Here is a 15,676-nt window from a genome sequence, read left to right on the forward strand (position 1 = left end):
AAGGATCCTACACCAAAGTGACGTATTTGGGGGAGCATAGCCGGACTCCCGCCAGCTGCCAAAGGGCTTAGGGGTCACGGTTGGGTGAGACAGATCTGTGCTAGTCACCAAATAGCGCTTCCCAACTGCTGGAAGCGCAGGCAGCACTGGGGTGAAGTCCTGATTTTAGAGAAACAACCAGAAGGGGGCGTATGAGGACAGGACACTCAGCAGGAGGCTGTTGGTCACTGTCGGTTGCAAAAGCCTCACCAGCACAGCAAAGCCAGCGTCTTACAGTGGCCATGCTTAGAGTGACCAAACATTTAAGTTTAATAAAAATAAAACTTTTACAGAATTAATGGAATATCCTTAGCCGGTGTGGATAGAGCGTCGCCCTGCAGACTGAAGGGCCGCAGGTTCAATTCTGGTCAAAGGCATGTACCCCGGGTGCAGGCTCAATTCCAGGCGCCAGTGGGGGTGCAGCCAAATTGATGTGTCTCTCTCCCATAGATGTTTCTCTCTCTGTGTCTCTCCCCCCTCTCTTCCACTCTCTCTAACAATCAATGGGAAAATGTCCTCGGGTGAGGATTAACAAAATTAATGAAATAGTAGTACTGTTGGTCTAGGACTGCCTTAAAAAAATGACCACAGGCTCGGTGGCTTAAAACAACAGAAATGTATTCTCTCGCAATTCAGGAGGCAAGAAGTCTGACATCAAGGTGTCAGCAGGGTTTCAAAGCCACACTGAGGGCTCTGACAGAGGACATACCCACCCACCACCACCTTCCCGTTTCTGGTGGCGCTGCCATTCCTTGGCTTGTGGCGGCCTCGCTTCAGTCTCGGCCTCCATCTTCACTCGGCCTCGTTTCCGGTGTCTCTGTGTGTCCTTTTCTGTCTTTTCTGAAGACACATTCACCGGATTTAGGACCCCCTCCATCTAGTCTGAACTCATTTCCATCCTTACCTTAATTACATCGGCAAAGACACTATTTCCAAGTAAGGTCCCTGTAGTTTAATAACTTGGTCTGTGTCCCCAGTTCCTGGCACGGAGCTCCTAAAACCCTTGGTATTTCCTGAGTCATAGGGGTATCTTTTGTTATTCACAAGGAACCCCTGTAGAGTACACCTGTGTTTATGCTCATGAGGTAACAGGGCGGGGTTCCCTCGGTTGCTTTAGGATGGGGGCTGGGCTCCAGAAAGACCACGTGGTTGGAGGGTGGGAACTTTCTGGCCACCTCCAACCTCTGGGAACAATAGGGGAGGGGGGGATAGAGATTGGGTTCGAGAAACAAAGAGGTAAGGAGAGCTTCCAAGTAGGCAAACACATCCAGGATGGGACACCCCAACTTCACGGGGACAGGAGCTCCTGCTCTCAGGACCCCTTTCTCCGGCAGTTCATTTTGAATTCTTTATAACAAACCAGTAACATCAAAAGCGCCTACCTACCCGGCTGGTGTGGCTCAGTGCTTGAGCATCGACCTATAAACCAGGAGGTTACGGTTCGATTCCTGGTCAGGGCACATCCTTGGGTTGTGGGCTGGATCCCGGGGCATGCAGGAAACAGCCAATCAATGATTCTCTGTCATCACTGATGTTTCCATCTCCCTCTCCCTTCCTCTCTGAAGTCAATAAAAAAATTTAAAAGAATGAGTTTACTAGGCCATTGCTAGTACATGCACAATAAATGACTGGTCTTGGGGCATAGAGTCTCACCTGCCGGCGCATGGTGGATAAGAGTTCTGCAAGCATTTTTATACATGAAGTTGGGGGAAGAAAATGGAAGCTGCTCTGAAAGGACTTACATTGGCTATAGACAAAGAGGGTGGGAGAAGCTGAAGCCAGGCCCGCTCTGGGATAGGCCAGCAGAATCCGCAAAGCTCATGTGTAAACAAGAACTTGAGGCTCCTGGGCTCCCACCTGGCTATTCTTTCTCCCTTCTTTTTTTTTTTCTTCTTTTTTTTGCTATTCTCTCTATTTATTTTTTTTAGATATATATTTTATTGATTTTTTACAGAGAGGAAGGGAGAGAGATAGAGAGTTAGAAACATCGATGAGAGAGAAACATCGATTAGCTGCCTCCTGCACATCTCCTACTGGGGATGTGCCCACAACCCAGGTACATGCCCTTGACCGGAATCGAACCTGGGACCTTTCAGTCTGCAGGTCGATGCTCTATCCACTGAGCCAAACCGGTTTAGGCTATTCTCTCTTTAGATAATCTCAGAAATAGCCACCTGGGAGTTGTTTTCTTTTTTTAATGTGTGTGTGTGTGTGTTTTATTGATTATTATTATTTATTTATTTATTTTTTAGAGATGAAAGGAGAGGGAGAGGGAAATATTGATGCGAGAGAGAAACATAAATCCACCTCCCCACCCCCACCCCCGCACACACACACACACCCGACTGGGGATCGATCGAGCCCGCAACCCAGGCATGTACCCTGACCAGGAATCCAACCAGCGACCCCCCAGTGCACAGGACAACACCCAACCAACTGATCCATACTGGCCATGGCTGGAAGTTCATGTGTTAATTCCAAGGAGTGTGAGCAGTTTGTCGCTGGTTTTGCTGCCGTTGTTAACTGATTAACCGCTTTTTGTCTCCCCCCCCCCCCCCCCCAACCCCTGGCCTGCTGTAATGTAATGTAGGACATCTCAGAATTTTCTCCTTGTCAGAGTTCCCTTGTCCTCTGTGCCTTGTGAGGACACAGCAAGAAGACGCCATTGTGAACCAGGAAGAGAGCCCTCACCAGACACGGAATTTTTGGACCTTGATCTTGGGCTTTTAGCCTCCAGGACAGCAAGAAATCAATGTCTGTTGTGTATAAGTTTCACGCAAAAATATTCTCCTATAGCAGCCTGAACGGACTAAGGCAGCTGAATACCTGCTGAAGGCCAGTTGGGGAAGCTGCAGAGGATGAGCAAAGGGGGCTGCTGGCCGGGGTAGAGTCCGCAAAGGGGATGGACATGGAGCCACTGTCATTCTGAGAGGCCATAAGGATGAGTGGAATCGGGGAGCTGAGACAGACGGCTGAGCAAACTGGCCGAGCTATAGCAGAATACCTCTGCGTGAGGCTAATACACAACAGCAGATAAAGAAGGTCACCTCCCTAGAGATCACATCGAGGCCTCAGTTGTATTTCCAGCTCCAGGCCCAGATAATCAGCAAAACCAGGTGAGCAACGCCAGGACTGGCTGCAGTGATTTAAAGACCCTGGCACTGGCCAATCAGTAGAGACCAGGACCCAGAAAACGCACACCTGGAAAGATGATGAAGATTCTGCCGAAATCCTCCCCGGAGACCTCTCCTAATTCCCACCTGCAGGAGAGAGATAAAGCCCTCAAAACAGGCTGCACCGTGATCTGCTGGGGCGCACACCCCTGCCACTCCCTTCCCCCTCTTTCCTTCCATCTTCATCCCCCACAGGCATGCATCTCCTAAACACTAAGGGACCCCACAAGACTTGCAACCAGGGGAGCAGTGGGCAGCAGCAGCTTGCCCCAGGCTAACCCCCTGACCCTGTCTCCAAGGCCCCCCTTTCTCTGACTTCCCAGCGAGCTAAGCCAGCCCAGCCTGCGCTCTCCTGTTGCTTCCTTTACGCTAAGCCCTTCCTTGTTTCACTGTCCCCAGCTTTTTTTTTAAATCCTCACCCAAGGATATGTGTGGGTTTTTGTTTTTTTAATTGATTTTATAGAGAGAGGAAGGGAGAGAGAGAGAGAGAGAGAGAGAGAGAGAGAGAGAGAGAGAGAGAGAGAGAGATGAATGTGAGATCGGTTGCCTCCCCTACACATCCTGACTGGGATCAAACCCATAGCCTAGGTATATGCCCTGACTGCTGTACAGGACAATGCTCCAACCCACTGAGCCACCCAACCAGGGCACTGTCCTCAGCTTTAATAAATGTACCCTCTTGTCACCTGCACTGGTGTGAAATCTTTCCTACATGAAGTCGAGAACCTACACACTACCAGCCGGCCCTCGGCAGGTCCACTCAGGGCCAGGTCCCCTGTCCTGTAACAATCCACCCCTGCCCTGGATCTGCTGTGACAGCCCCCTCTGATGAGTGTGACACCCACGCTCCATCTAGCCTCCTGTCCTGGCCCAGAACAGCGCACCGTGCCCCTCTGTGGTCCCCCTGCCACAGCCACCACCTCAGGCCCTGCAAGCTATGGCGCTTCGGCCCATTCCCAGCTCCCCACACCGTTCTGCCCAGGCCCAGCTCTCCCCCACCACCTTCTCCCTCGCCCACCCTGCTGCAGCTCTTAAATGTGAGAAAGGCCTGGCCATCTGAGCTCCACTGAAAATTATCTGAAAGGAGAATACATCACCCCTGCGGGCGGCAGTTACATCCAGAGAGGGCTGGGAAGGCACTGTTAGGTCTCCAAAACACACCATGGCTTTTGTAATTTGTGTTTTTATTTTTAAAGATTTTTATTGATTTCGGAAAGGAATGGAGAGTATAGAGAGATAGAAACACCAATGATGAGAGAGAATCATTGATTGGCTGCCTCTTGTACACCCTTACACTGGGGATCGAGCCCGCAACCCAGGCATGTGCCCTGACTGGGAATGGAACCGTGACCTCCTGGTTCATAGGTCGATGCTCAACCACTGAGTCACACTGGCCGGGCAGCTTTTGTAATTTGGAAACAGTTTTTAAAGGTGTACAGACAGGTCCTGGCTGGGTAGCTAAGTTGATTATAGCATCGCCCCAACACTAACATGCCAAGGTTTCGGGTTTGATCCCTCCACACCAATCAGGACACATACAAGAGTCAACCAATGAAGGCTTAAATAAGTGGAACAACAACTCTCTCTCTTTCTCAAAATCAGTAAACAAGCAAAAAAAAATAAAGCAGTTCCTGAGCCCCAGATCGTCCTGGCCTATCAAAGATCACATTATAATAATCAATCAATTGGACAATTAAATTTGACTCGAACCCCTCCCCCAAAACCAAGGGCCGGGCCTCCTTCAAGGTTGTGTCCCCAGCTCCTGGCCCCAAGGAGTACCCAGAAGTATAGCTGGTTGAGCTGAGGTTGCACAGGCAGGACAGGCAAGGTGCACCGGACGGGCAGCGCCACCTAGAGGCCAGACGGTGAATAGCCAAAGGCATGATCGCTGTAACTAACGGGTCAGGGACCAAGCAGCGCAGCGCTGCGTGGGGAGGAGAGAGGCAGTGGGGGGCGTGAGAGCACCCTTACTTGCTGCTCCAGGGACAGAGCAGGATCAGCCTGGACATCACGGGTGTAAATGTCCTGCCTATCGAAATAGCTTTTTAACGACGACTCTAAAGTAGATGACTCAGGAGGACCCTGGGAGTCTCTGCATTTCTGCCTCCGCCTTTTCTCAGGAAGTGCCCAGAGGGGAGAGCAGGTCAGCAGAGGAGTTCTGGGAGCACGATGAGAGGGGGGGCTGCTAGGACTGCACGCCCCCTACCTGGGATCATGGGAATCAAACTCGCAATTTTTCCGTGCATGGGACAACACCCAACCAACTGAGCCACACTGGCCAGGGCGAGGGAGACACTCGGATCAGAAAACTAAGGGCCAGAAAGTTTCCATCATTTGCCCAAGGTCTTGCCCCAGGTCTACGGGGGTAAAGGACCTTGAATCAGCAGCCCACTGGTTTAGTCAGCCCTGCTGCCTCCGGGAGGGTGAGGGCATGGCCCTCAGGTCTTTGAACTTCAGGTGGTGAAAAGTTCAAGGTGGTTCAAGGTATTGTGCAAGTCTCTCTCCTCCACCCCCCTTTCTCTGGTCAGGGAGAGTGAGGTCCTGTTGCCCCATGACCTGAAAAATGAATCAAAAGCCCCCTGGTGGCAGGGGTGGATAATTGGACCTCTTCTCCCCACCTTAGCCCTGCTCTGGGTCAGCTGGTTCTGCGGGTTTACACCTGCTGGGCAGAGAATGCTGGCTTGATCTGATTCCCCCTGGAGACACAGTGGTCTAGTCCAGCCACATTTAACAGCCATTTAAAGTGAGTTGAGCCCTAGCCGGTTTGGCTCGGTGGCTATAGTGTCGGCCTGTGGACTAAAGGGTCCCAGAATACGTACCTTGGTTGCAGGCTCCTCCCCAGCTGGGCCCTGGTCGGGGCACATGCAGGAGGCAACCACTTGATTTTCTCACGTTGACTTTTCTCTCTGTCTTTCTCTCTCTCTCTTTCCCTCCCCCTAAAAATCAATGGAAAAATATCCTCAGGTGAGGATTAACAACAACAAAACATAAATAAATAAAAATAAAGTGAGTCAAGTCGTGTTTAAATATTCTGGGCACCACAATAAGGAAAGTAAAAAGGAACAGTTTGTTTTCGGTGTTTTTGTTATAATGTAGATGAAATGCACATAGAATCAATCGCTTAAGTTGTATAATTCCACAGCATTTAGTGCATTCACAATGTTGTGCAACCAGCACCCTCCTAGTTTCAAAATATTTCCATCACCCCAAGATAAACCCCACTCCCAGTCACTCCCCACCCCCTCTCAGCCTCTGGTGGCAACCACCTGTCTACTTCTGGTCTCTATAGATTTGCTTGTTCTGGACATCTCACATACATGGCATCATACAATAAGTGACCTTCTAGCCCAGCTTCTTTCATTCAGCAGAATGGTTTCTTATTTTCAGTTTTCACATTTTATTGGGGGCCACAGGGGAGGGGACCTCCTCCCTGTCCATGGAGGGGTTCACAGTTTCTTCAGCCACTCCAGGGTTTGGCCCTAGGGGCCCCGGGGGTGGCTGGCCACACCGGGCATGTTCCCGTCATCTCAGGCGGGCACTGGTAGTTGTAGGTATGACCTCATTGATCATGATGGCGGACTTGGTGTGGGGGCTGAAGCAGAGAGGCTCCTGATGGTGCAGTGCACGACCAGCAGCGGCTCCTTGGCCCAGGCATCCTTGATGAAGACGGCGATTCTCGCGGCCATCTTGGTCTCGGCAGCAACCAGCATAATGGCTTCTTTCTTTCTTTCTTTCTTCTTCCTTCCTTCCTTCCTTCCTTCCTTCCTTCCTTCCTTTCTTCCTTTCTTTCTTTCTTCCTTTCTTTTTCTTCCTTCCTTCCTTCCTTCCTTCCTTCCTTCCTTCCTTCCTTCCTTCCTTCCTTCCTTCCTCACCTGAGCATATTTTTCCCATTGATTTTTAGAGAGGGTAGAAGGAAGGAAGGGAGGGAGAGAGAGAGAGAAGAGAGAGAAACATCAATTGGTTACACATCTTGACCGGGATGGGAATGGAAGCCTAGACCATTCGGTGGGAGGGCCAATGCTCTAACCACTGGCCAGGGCCAGCATAATGGTTTTTGGTTTTTTTAAATATTTTTATTGATTTCAGAGAGGAAGGGAGAGGGAGAGATAGAAACATCAATGATGAGAGAGAATCATTGATCGGCTGCCTCATGCATGCCCCCTACTGGGGATCGAACCAGCAACCCGGGCATGTGCCCTTGACTAGAATCGAACCTGGGACCGTTCAGTCCGCAGGCCGCAATGCTCTATCCACTGAGCCAAACTGGCTAGGGCCAGCATAATGTTTCCATGGTTCATCCACACTGTAACAGGTAGCAGGACTTCCTTCCTTTTTACAGGCGAATAATATTCCACCGAGTGGATGGACCGCACTCTGCCTATTCATTCATCTGTTGATGGACATCTGGGTTGTTTCCACCTCTTGGTGACTGTGAATAGCGCTGCTGTGTATATGCCTGTCCATGTTCCTGTTTGCACACCTGTTTTCAATTCTTTTGGGGTCTAGGCCTAGAGGTGGGATTGCCGGGTTCTATGATAACTCGGTGTTTAGCTTTTGAGGAAGATAAAATTACGTTGAATAATACATTTGTTTCACACAACATAGCCCACATACAATCATGTCAACATGTAACCAATATGAACATTATTGCAATCCTTTACGTTCTTTTTTCCTTACTAAAGTCTTTGAAACCCAATGTGTACTTTTCACTCAGAGCACATCTCAGTTTGGATCAGCTGCACTTCGAGCGCTTGTGGCTCATGGTGACCATCCTGGGCCGCGCAGGTCTAGACCAGCCGTGGGCAAACTACGGCCCGCGGGCCAGATCCGGCCCGTTTGAAATGAATAAAACTAAAAAAAATAAAGACCGTACCCTTTTATGTAGTGATGTTTACTTTGAATTTATATTAGTTCACACAAACACTCCATCCATGCTTTTGTTCCGGCCCTCCGGCCCAGTTTAAGAACCCATTGTGGCCCTCGAGTCAAAAAGTTTGCCCACCCCTGGCGTAGACTCTAGCCTCACACCTCACTCTCCAGTTCTGTTGTACCTACAGACACATACATCCTGTTATGGACTGAATGTCTGCCTCCCCTCCCCCATCATATCTTAACACCCAATCCCCAATGTGATGGTATTTGGGAGGTGATTAGGTCATAAGGGTGGAGCCCTCGTGAATGGGATTAGTGCCCTGATAAGAGACCCAGCCCGCAAGCGTGTTCAGTGGTTGAGCATCGACCTATGAACCAGGAGGTCACAGTTCGATTCCCGGTCAGGGTGTTTGCTCGGGCTGTGGGCTTGATCCTATGTGGGGTGTGCAGGAGGCAGCCAATCAATGATTCTCTCTCATCATTGATGTTTGTATCTCTCTGTCCCTCTCCCTTCCTCTCTGAAATCAATAAAAAATATATATTTAAAAAAAGAGACCAGCCCTGGCCTGTGTTTCTCAGTGGTTAGAGCATCAGCTAAGCACCGAAGGGCTGTGCGTCCAATTTCCGGTCAAGGGCATGTGCCTGGGTGCAGGAGGCAACCAATTAATGTGTCTCTCTCACATAGATGTTTCTCTCTCCCTCCCTCCCTCCTTCCCACTCTCTCTAAAAATCAATGTAGAAAAGATCCTCATGTGAGGATTAACAGAAAAAAAAAAAGCGAAAGACCCAGAGAGCTCCCTCATCCCTTCCACCATGCGAGGACACAGAAAGATGGTCTCACCAGACGCCAAACCTGCCAACTGCTTCATATTGGACTTCCGGCCTCCAGAACTGTGCGGAATAAATGTCTGTTGTTTACCAGCCACCCAGTCTGTGTTATTCTGTGATAGCAACCCGAATGGACGAATACTTGTCTTGACCAGGGACCTCAGGCTCCTAATCAATAAGCTTGGAGTCAGATAGGGAGAACGTGTGTACGTGGACCCCTGGGGCTATCTGGCACTGGGTGTGTGCACGGCCCAACCACAGCAGCTCCTGATGCTATAAAAGCAGAGAACGTGACCTGACCTTTGCCTCCAGGAGGAGGTGGCTGCTGCAGAGGCCAGCACGCATGCCCAGGAGCCACCGCTGGCTCTCAGCTGCCTGTGGGCACCCTGGGTCACGGGTCACCCCCTAGGCTGGTACAGAGCCCCGGATCGGGGTAGGGGACGGTGGCTTAGGTCCACAGGGACTCAGATGGAGCTTCCACAGGATTGCTTTTTTGGGGGAATGTTTCCAGCTCCTTGGGGCAGACTGAGCCAGGCCTTGGGGCCACACCAGGCAGCTCTCTGATTCATTCGTCCATGCGAGGACCCCAGAGTGGAGGCGGAGAGAGCGCCTTTAAATAGAGCACACCACCATCTGAGGCTGCAGGGCTGCTGGAAGGGAGCCAGCCGCCGCCCCTGACCTGGCCAGCCTCCCTCCAGATGGGGTTCACACACCACCCCCTCCCGCCTCTCTGCTTTCCCCTTCCGTTGCAGCCTCAAGCCGTCTGCCCTGCCAGGCCCAGGCTCAGATGTGCCGGCTTTCTGTAAATGTGAGATATAAAAAGAAGCGGGGAGCAGGCGCAGGGGTGGGCAATGGCCGCTGGCTCGCTGAGAGATGCCGCCCCCACACTGCCCAGCACGGCAAACACTCCCCCGCGGAGAGGAGCGGGCGTGCGCTTGCACGCAGACACTGTGACAAGCCGGCATTTCAAATCAGACATAAGGAGGCCAGCCAGCTGGGGGGAAGCCAAGTCTGACTTTGTAAAGGCCTCTCTCCTTGGCCGGAGCTAGGCCCTGGAAATTGCAGATTGCGTGGGATGCCCTCAGCTGAGGCGCGTCAAGCCTGCCCCGGGCTGTGACCCTCATGGAGGACACCGGGGCTCCGGCTGGCTGGCTGGCCTTCCCGGGCTCTGAGTGCCGGTGCAGGAAGGTGACAGATGCAGTAACATCAGGCACCTGTCCTTTAGCTGCCCCTCACCTGCCTCCACTTCCACGCCCCCTGCTCCTCCATCAGCCGAACTGCGGCTCCCACTCAGCCAGCCCCGGCTGCCCGCTCAGGCGCCCACCTCCCGCCTCCGTCCACCCTCCAGCGCCAGCACTTTCTGCTGCTCCTTCAAGTGCACACTGAGCAGCTGTCCCAGGCCCAGGTCCAGGAGCTGGGGATGCCCGGCGCCGGCACCGTTCACATCCTCATGGGCTCGGTCCGATGGAGGAGACAGAGCACGGCAACAGCTACCATCAATAAACCAAAAAGAAAACGCAGGCAAAGGACGGATGACAGCTGGGACCTGTGCTGTGCAGGAGCAGCTCAGAGCACCTGGGGAGGCCGACCTTGGAGGGATCTTCCAGGCCTGAGGATGAGGGGGCAGGTAGGAGAAGGGGGAGGGGTCCCGTTTGCCTCTTGCTTTCTGCAGGTCTCGTGTCTGCCTGACCCAGGCTAAGCCACGCACGTAGCGCTGCGTGAATGAATGAATGAATGAATGCACCCGGCTCTGCAGCCGGCCGGGCCAGAAAGCGAACCCTGGCGCCCCCGCTCCTCTCCCCAGCAACCTCCGCTCGGCCTCTCTGGGCCTCAGGTTTCCGGCTGTAAATGATCCTTGTCGTAAAAACATAAATGCATCTGGCACTGTGCAGGGCATGCCTTCCCTTCTAGAGCTTTCCCCGGTTCTTCCCCCTCTGTCTCCAGCTCCCTGGGCCCCTGGGGAAGTGGAGCGCTCTGTCTTTAAGAGGGAGAAGGTAGGAGCCTCCCCACGCTGGCTCAGGGCCTCACTCCTCGGGCGGCCAAGCCAGTGCTGGGGCCGCTCCTCAGAACCACTCACACACTCTTGGCTTGGCCTAAATATATTGCAACCTCCGAGTCATCCCAGAGCCTAGACTTCCTGCCCGAGTGGGTGCCAAGGAAAACAAAAGCCACTGGAGGGAGAGGGTCGGCGACAGGAGGAGGAGGGAGAACCCATGGGGCAGGTCTGAGAGGTGCCTCGAGGGTCCTGGTGCTGATGGGGATGCTGGGAAAGCTGAGGATGCGGGGGGGGGGGGGGTCTCCCCCACACTGCACCCTGTTTCTCTCCTCAGCTCAGCAGCTCTGAGTCACCATTCTGGCAGCTGCTGGCCCAGAGCCAGGCTGGGTGGGACCTGAGGGCAGGAGGTGGGTGGGGAGACCTACTTTAGCCTCTGGTTTCTCCTCCCAGCCCACAGGGGCCTTGGGTCTCAGAGCTCACACCCTGATCCACACCCAGTTAATCCCGGAATCCCCACGCCCTCTGGCTCCCAGGGCCCCTGCTGCTGCCCCTGCCCACCCCTGGGAACCAGGAAGGAAGAAAAGGACTGCCCGTCTCCACCCACTAGGGCTCTGCTGATGCTACTGCCCAGCAGGCCCCCACCGGGGCCTGAGGAGCCACCACCCCTCCCTCTGGGCAGACAGTACTCTTCGGCCGGGGCTGGTGGTCCTGCTGACCCCACTGACCCCTCCCCAAGATGCTGGAACCTGCCAGTTACCGCTACCACCAGGACTCAAGGCAAATTTGGGAAAACACATCAACATACACAATATTATTTCGTAGCGAAAGGTGTGTAGAGGCAGGACAGTCAAGGCAGGTGAGGCGTCTGACATCACACACACACACACACACACACACACACACACACACACACACCCCACACCCAGCAGCCACATCTGGAAACATTTTGAGCTGCCGTGACAGTGGAAGGAGGCCCTACTGATACTGTTTCCAGCGAGACGAGGAAACTTTGGTCCTTGTCTTCTTTTCTTTTTGAAAATATTTTTATTGATTTCAGAGATCATGGGAGAGGGAGAGAGAGAAGCACTGATCAGCTGCCTCCTGCACACCTCCCACTGGGGATGGAGCCCAAAACCCAGGCATGTGCCCTTGACAGGAATCGAGCCTGGGACCCTTCAGTCCACAGGCCGACGCTCTAGCCACTGTCAAACCAGCCAGGGCGGTCCTTGTCTTTTTGAGGGAAAAACTTCACTCAAGAGACAAAGTGTAGAAAAGCAAGAATTTATTGACCACAGCAAAAATATAGCTGTCTGGGCTGCTCTGGCCCACTGAGGAGTCAGAGAAAAGGGGCCTTGGAGACAGGGTCAGGGGTTAGACCAGGATGAGCTGCTGCTGCCCACTGCTCCCCTGGGTGCAAGTCTCATGGGGTCCCTTAGAGGTTGGGGGATACGTGCCTGTGGGGGAAGGAGTGGAGCAGGAGGAAGGGCATTCCTTGCTCCCTGGAGGGAGAGTGCACTGGGACCTTCATTTTCGGGGTTTTGAAGTCTGGGTGTTTAGGGGAGGCCTTAGGGATGCATCAATAGAATATTCATCAGCTTTATGCTGATGTACCAACATGAACTTTGTTCTCTTAATTTGTCTGTCCTTGGGTGTTGTCGACAAATGGCGCTGAACTGGATTTCTGTTAACTGTCTCCCTGAGATGATTTACTAGTAAACAGGCTAACTGCAAGGAGGGGAAGTCACCATGCACCAGGAGCAGGGGCCAGGTGCGCTAGGGCAGTGGTCGGCAAACCGCGGCTCTCGAGCCACATGCGGCTCTTTGGCCCCTTGAGTGTGGCTCTTCCACAAAATACCACGTGTGGGCGCGCACGTACAGTGCGATTGAAACTTCGTGGCCCGTGCGCAGAAGTCGGTTTTCGGAAAGGAGATAGACGAAACGAGTATACAAGACGAGTGTGGATGGGAGAGTTGGAAGGGGCCGACCTCAGCGAACGTACCTCAATCAGATGGAGGACGTTTTTAGCAAAGGCCAGCTTAGGAGTACCTTAATTAAGTTAATAACAGTGTACCTACCTACATAGTTTGTTTAAAAAATGTGGCTCTCCAAAGAAATTTCAATCGTTGTACTGTTGATATTTGGCTCTGTTGACAAATGAGTTTGCCGACCGCTGTCCTAGAGTAATAATCCAGGACAGTCCAAGCGTGTGTGCGTGTGTGCCTGGCTGCGTGTGTGCGTGTGTGCCTGGCTGCGTGTGTGTGTGTGTGCCTGGCTGCGTGTGTGCGTGTGTGCGTGTGTGCCTGGCTGCGTGTGTGCGTGTGTGCCTGGCTGCGTGTGTGTGTGTGTGTGTGTGTGTGCGTGTGTGCGTGTGTGCGTGTGTGCCTGGCTGCGTGTGTGCGTGGCTGCGTGTGTGCGTGTGTGCCTGGCTGCGTGTGTGCGTGTGTGCGTGTGTGCGTGTGTGCCTGGCTGCGTGTGTGCGTGTGTGCCTGGCTGCGTGTGTGCGTGTGTGCGTGTGTGCGTGTGTGCCTGGCTGCGTGTGTGCGTGTGTGCCTGGCTGCGTGTGTGCGTGTGTGCCTGGCTGCGTGTGTGCGTGTGTGCGTGTGTGCGTGTGTGCCTGGCTGCGTGTGTGCGTGGCTGCGTGTGTGCGTGTGTGCCTGGCTGCGTGTGTGCGTGGCTGCGTGTGTGCGTGTGTGCGTGTGTGCCTGGCTGCGTGTGTGCGTGTGTGCGTGTGTGCCTGGCTGCGTGTGTGCGTGTGTGCCTGGCTGCGTGTGTGCGTGTGTGCGTGTGTGCGTGTGTGCGTGTGTGCCTGGCTGCGTGTGTGCGTGTGTGCCTGGCTGCGTGTGTGCGTGTGTGCGTGTGTGCCTGGCTGCGTGTGTGCGTGTGTGCCTGGCTGCGTGTGTGCGTGTGTGCCTGGCTGCGTGTGTGCGTGTGTGCCTGGCTGTGTGTGACCCTCTGGGCCGAGATTCAGTTTAGGGTGTTGAGGTCAAGCCCACTCGCCACCTGTCGGGTCTCACCAGAAGCCGCGTCCATGGGTGGGAACCGTGGCTGGACCCTGGCTCCAGCTTTCAGGAACAGGGCTGGCTTTCATCGCAGGGGGACCGCTGCGAGGGTAGAGGATGCGTAGGCCCCTTCCTCCCAGGGACGTCCGAGAGAGTCATGGGAAAGAGGGACAAGCTTGAGGCGTAAGGAAGGAGGCAAGGGAATTGGGGACACCCAGATGGTCCTGGGAGACACAGAGGTGCTGCTGACTGTCAGGTCCCCAAGGGCCCCCCTCGCACACTCCCCCCTCTGTCGCCTCATCTCCAGGAGAGGGAAGTGCCCCCACTCGGTGGAAAGGAAAGCTTTGGTGGTCCCAGGGCACGCCCCTTCCTTCTCCAAGCCTCCGTGTCTGACCAGCTTCACACCCACCCCTCTGGGGAGGGAATGCCTTATCCCAAACAACAGGACGGCACTTTGCAGATGCCAGTGCCTGTTTATAAGACAGCATCTGTGGGAAGTCGGAGGGTAGCTGGGGAATACGTGGAACTCAGTGCTGCAGACTTGAGCCCAAGGGGGAGAGGGTCCCAGGAGCCCGTCCCCACCCACACTGAGTGAATGCGATGCCTCCAGGGAGGCAGCAGTGAGTAATTGCAGGCTTGGCCTTCCCCCGGGCAAGAAGCCAAAATAAGGTTAATTCCGGAAGGGTGGGTCAAAACAGAGGCGAGAAGGGAGGGAGGGGGCCTCAGGTGGAGGCCGGTTGGCAGTGGCAGTCCAGGTCCAGGCCCCTCCCGGCCTCAAAAAGGACCCTGATTGGGAGGGTGGTGTCCGATGGGCCCTCCCTGACTGCCCTGGGGTCTAAAGGGCAAAGCACTGAGCTACTTCCTGTTCCAGACACCAGCCAGGGGGCCAGGCAGCAGCCTTCCCAGTCCAGCAATTTGATTTTGCTCAGTAAATAATGATCACACACACACACACACACACACACACACTGACACACAAACCACCTTTGTCCTTTTCACCTTTTCAACCCCCTGCGGGAGCGTGTACAAATCGGCCCCTGGGGATGTTTTCATCTTTGAAAGGAGAAAAAAGATGTCAGAGTCACCTAGCAAGTGGGCAAACCTGGTGGGTGCTCAGCTGTGGGCTCAAGGAAGGAAAGAGAGAGAGGGGGAGGGGGAGGAAGAGAGAGAGAGAGAGAGAGTGCGAGCTGCCCGTTGGTGGCAGGGGCAGGGAGACTCAGGTGCTCTCTCCTTATTTGTGAACAGGAGGTTGGTTGCTGGGTTTATAGAAGCAAAGATCCCTACCCACCCCTTTCTCCCACCCAAATCCAGGAGAGAAAAACACACCGATGGACTTTGTCTGATTAGATGTACCTTTGCCCGGTGCCTCAAGTCCTTCAGCTATAAAAGGGGGCTAGTGAAAGTGCCTGCTTTAGCTCTGACCCAGCCGTGCAGGAGGGTTGACTAAGTGAATACAAGCCGCACACAGCACCCAGCTGGCAGCCAGCATCAATACAAGTCTCTTCTTAGCACAGGGTGTGTCATCTGGTCTGTAGCTAACCGGAAGCCCCCGGGGCCGGATGCTGCCTCTCCAGCGGCCCTTGAACACTCCCAGAGTCTTCTGAGGGTGCTTCTCGGGCTGGCTCGGTCAACAGAAGGGACTTGGCATGAAGCCTCAGTTAACACAGCTAATCCCCCAACTTGTCTTCCCAGGGCTCCACGATGGAGCAGAGGTTTCCAAGATTCCAACTCAGCTCCCTCCAGCCCCTTAGGACGGCTCTGTGCCCCTG

Source organism: Myotis myotis, unplaced genomic scaffold (genome assembly GCF_014108235.1).
Source record: "Myotis myotis isolate mMyoMyo1 unplaced genomic scaffold, mMyoMyo1.p scaffold_m19_p_32, whole genome shotgun sequence".
In the NCBI taxonomy this organism is placed as follows: Eukaryota; Metazoa; Chordata; class Mammalia; order Chiroptera; family Vespertilionidae; genus Myotis; species Myotis myotis.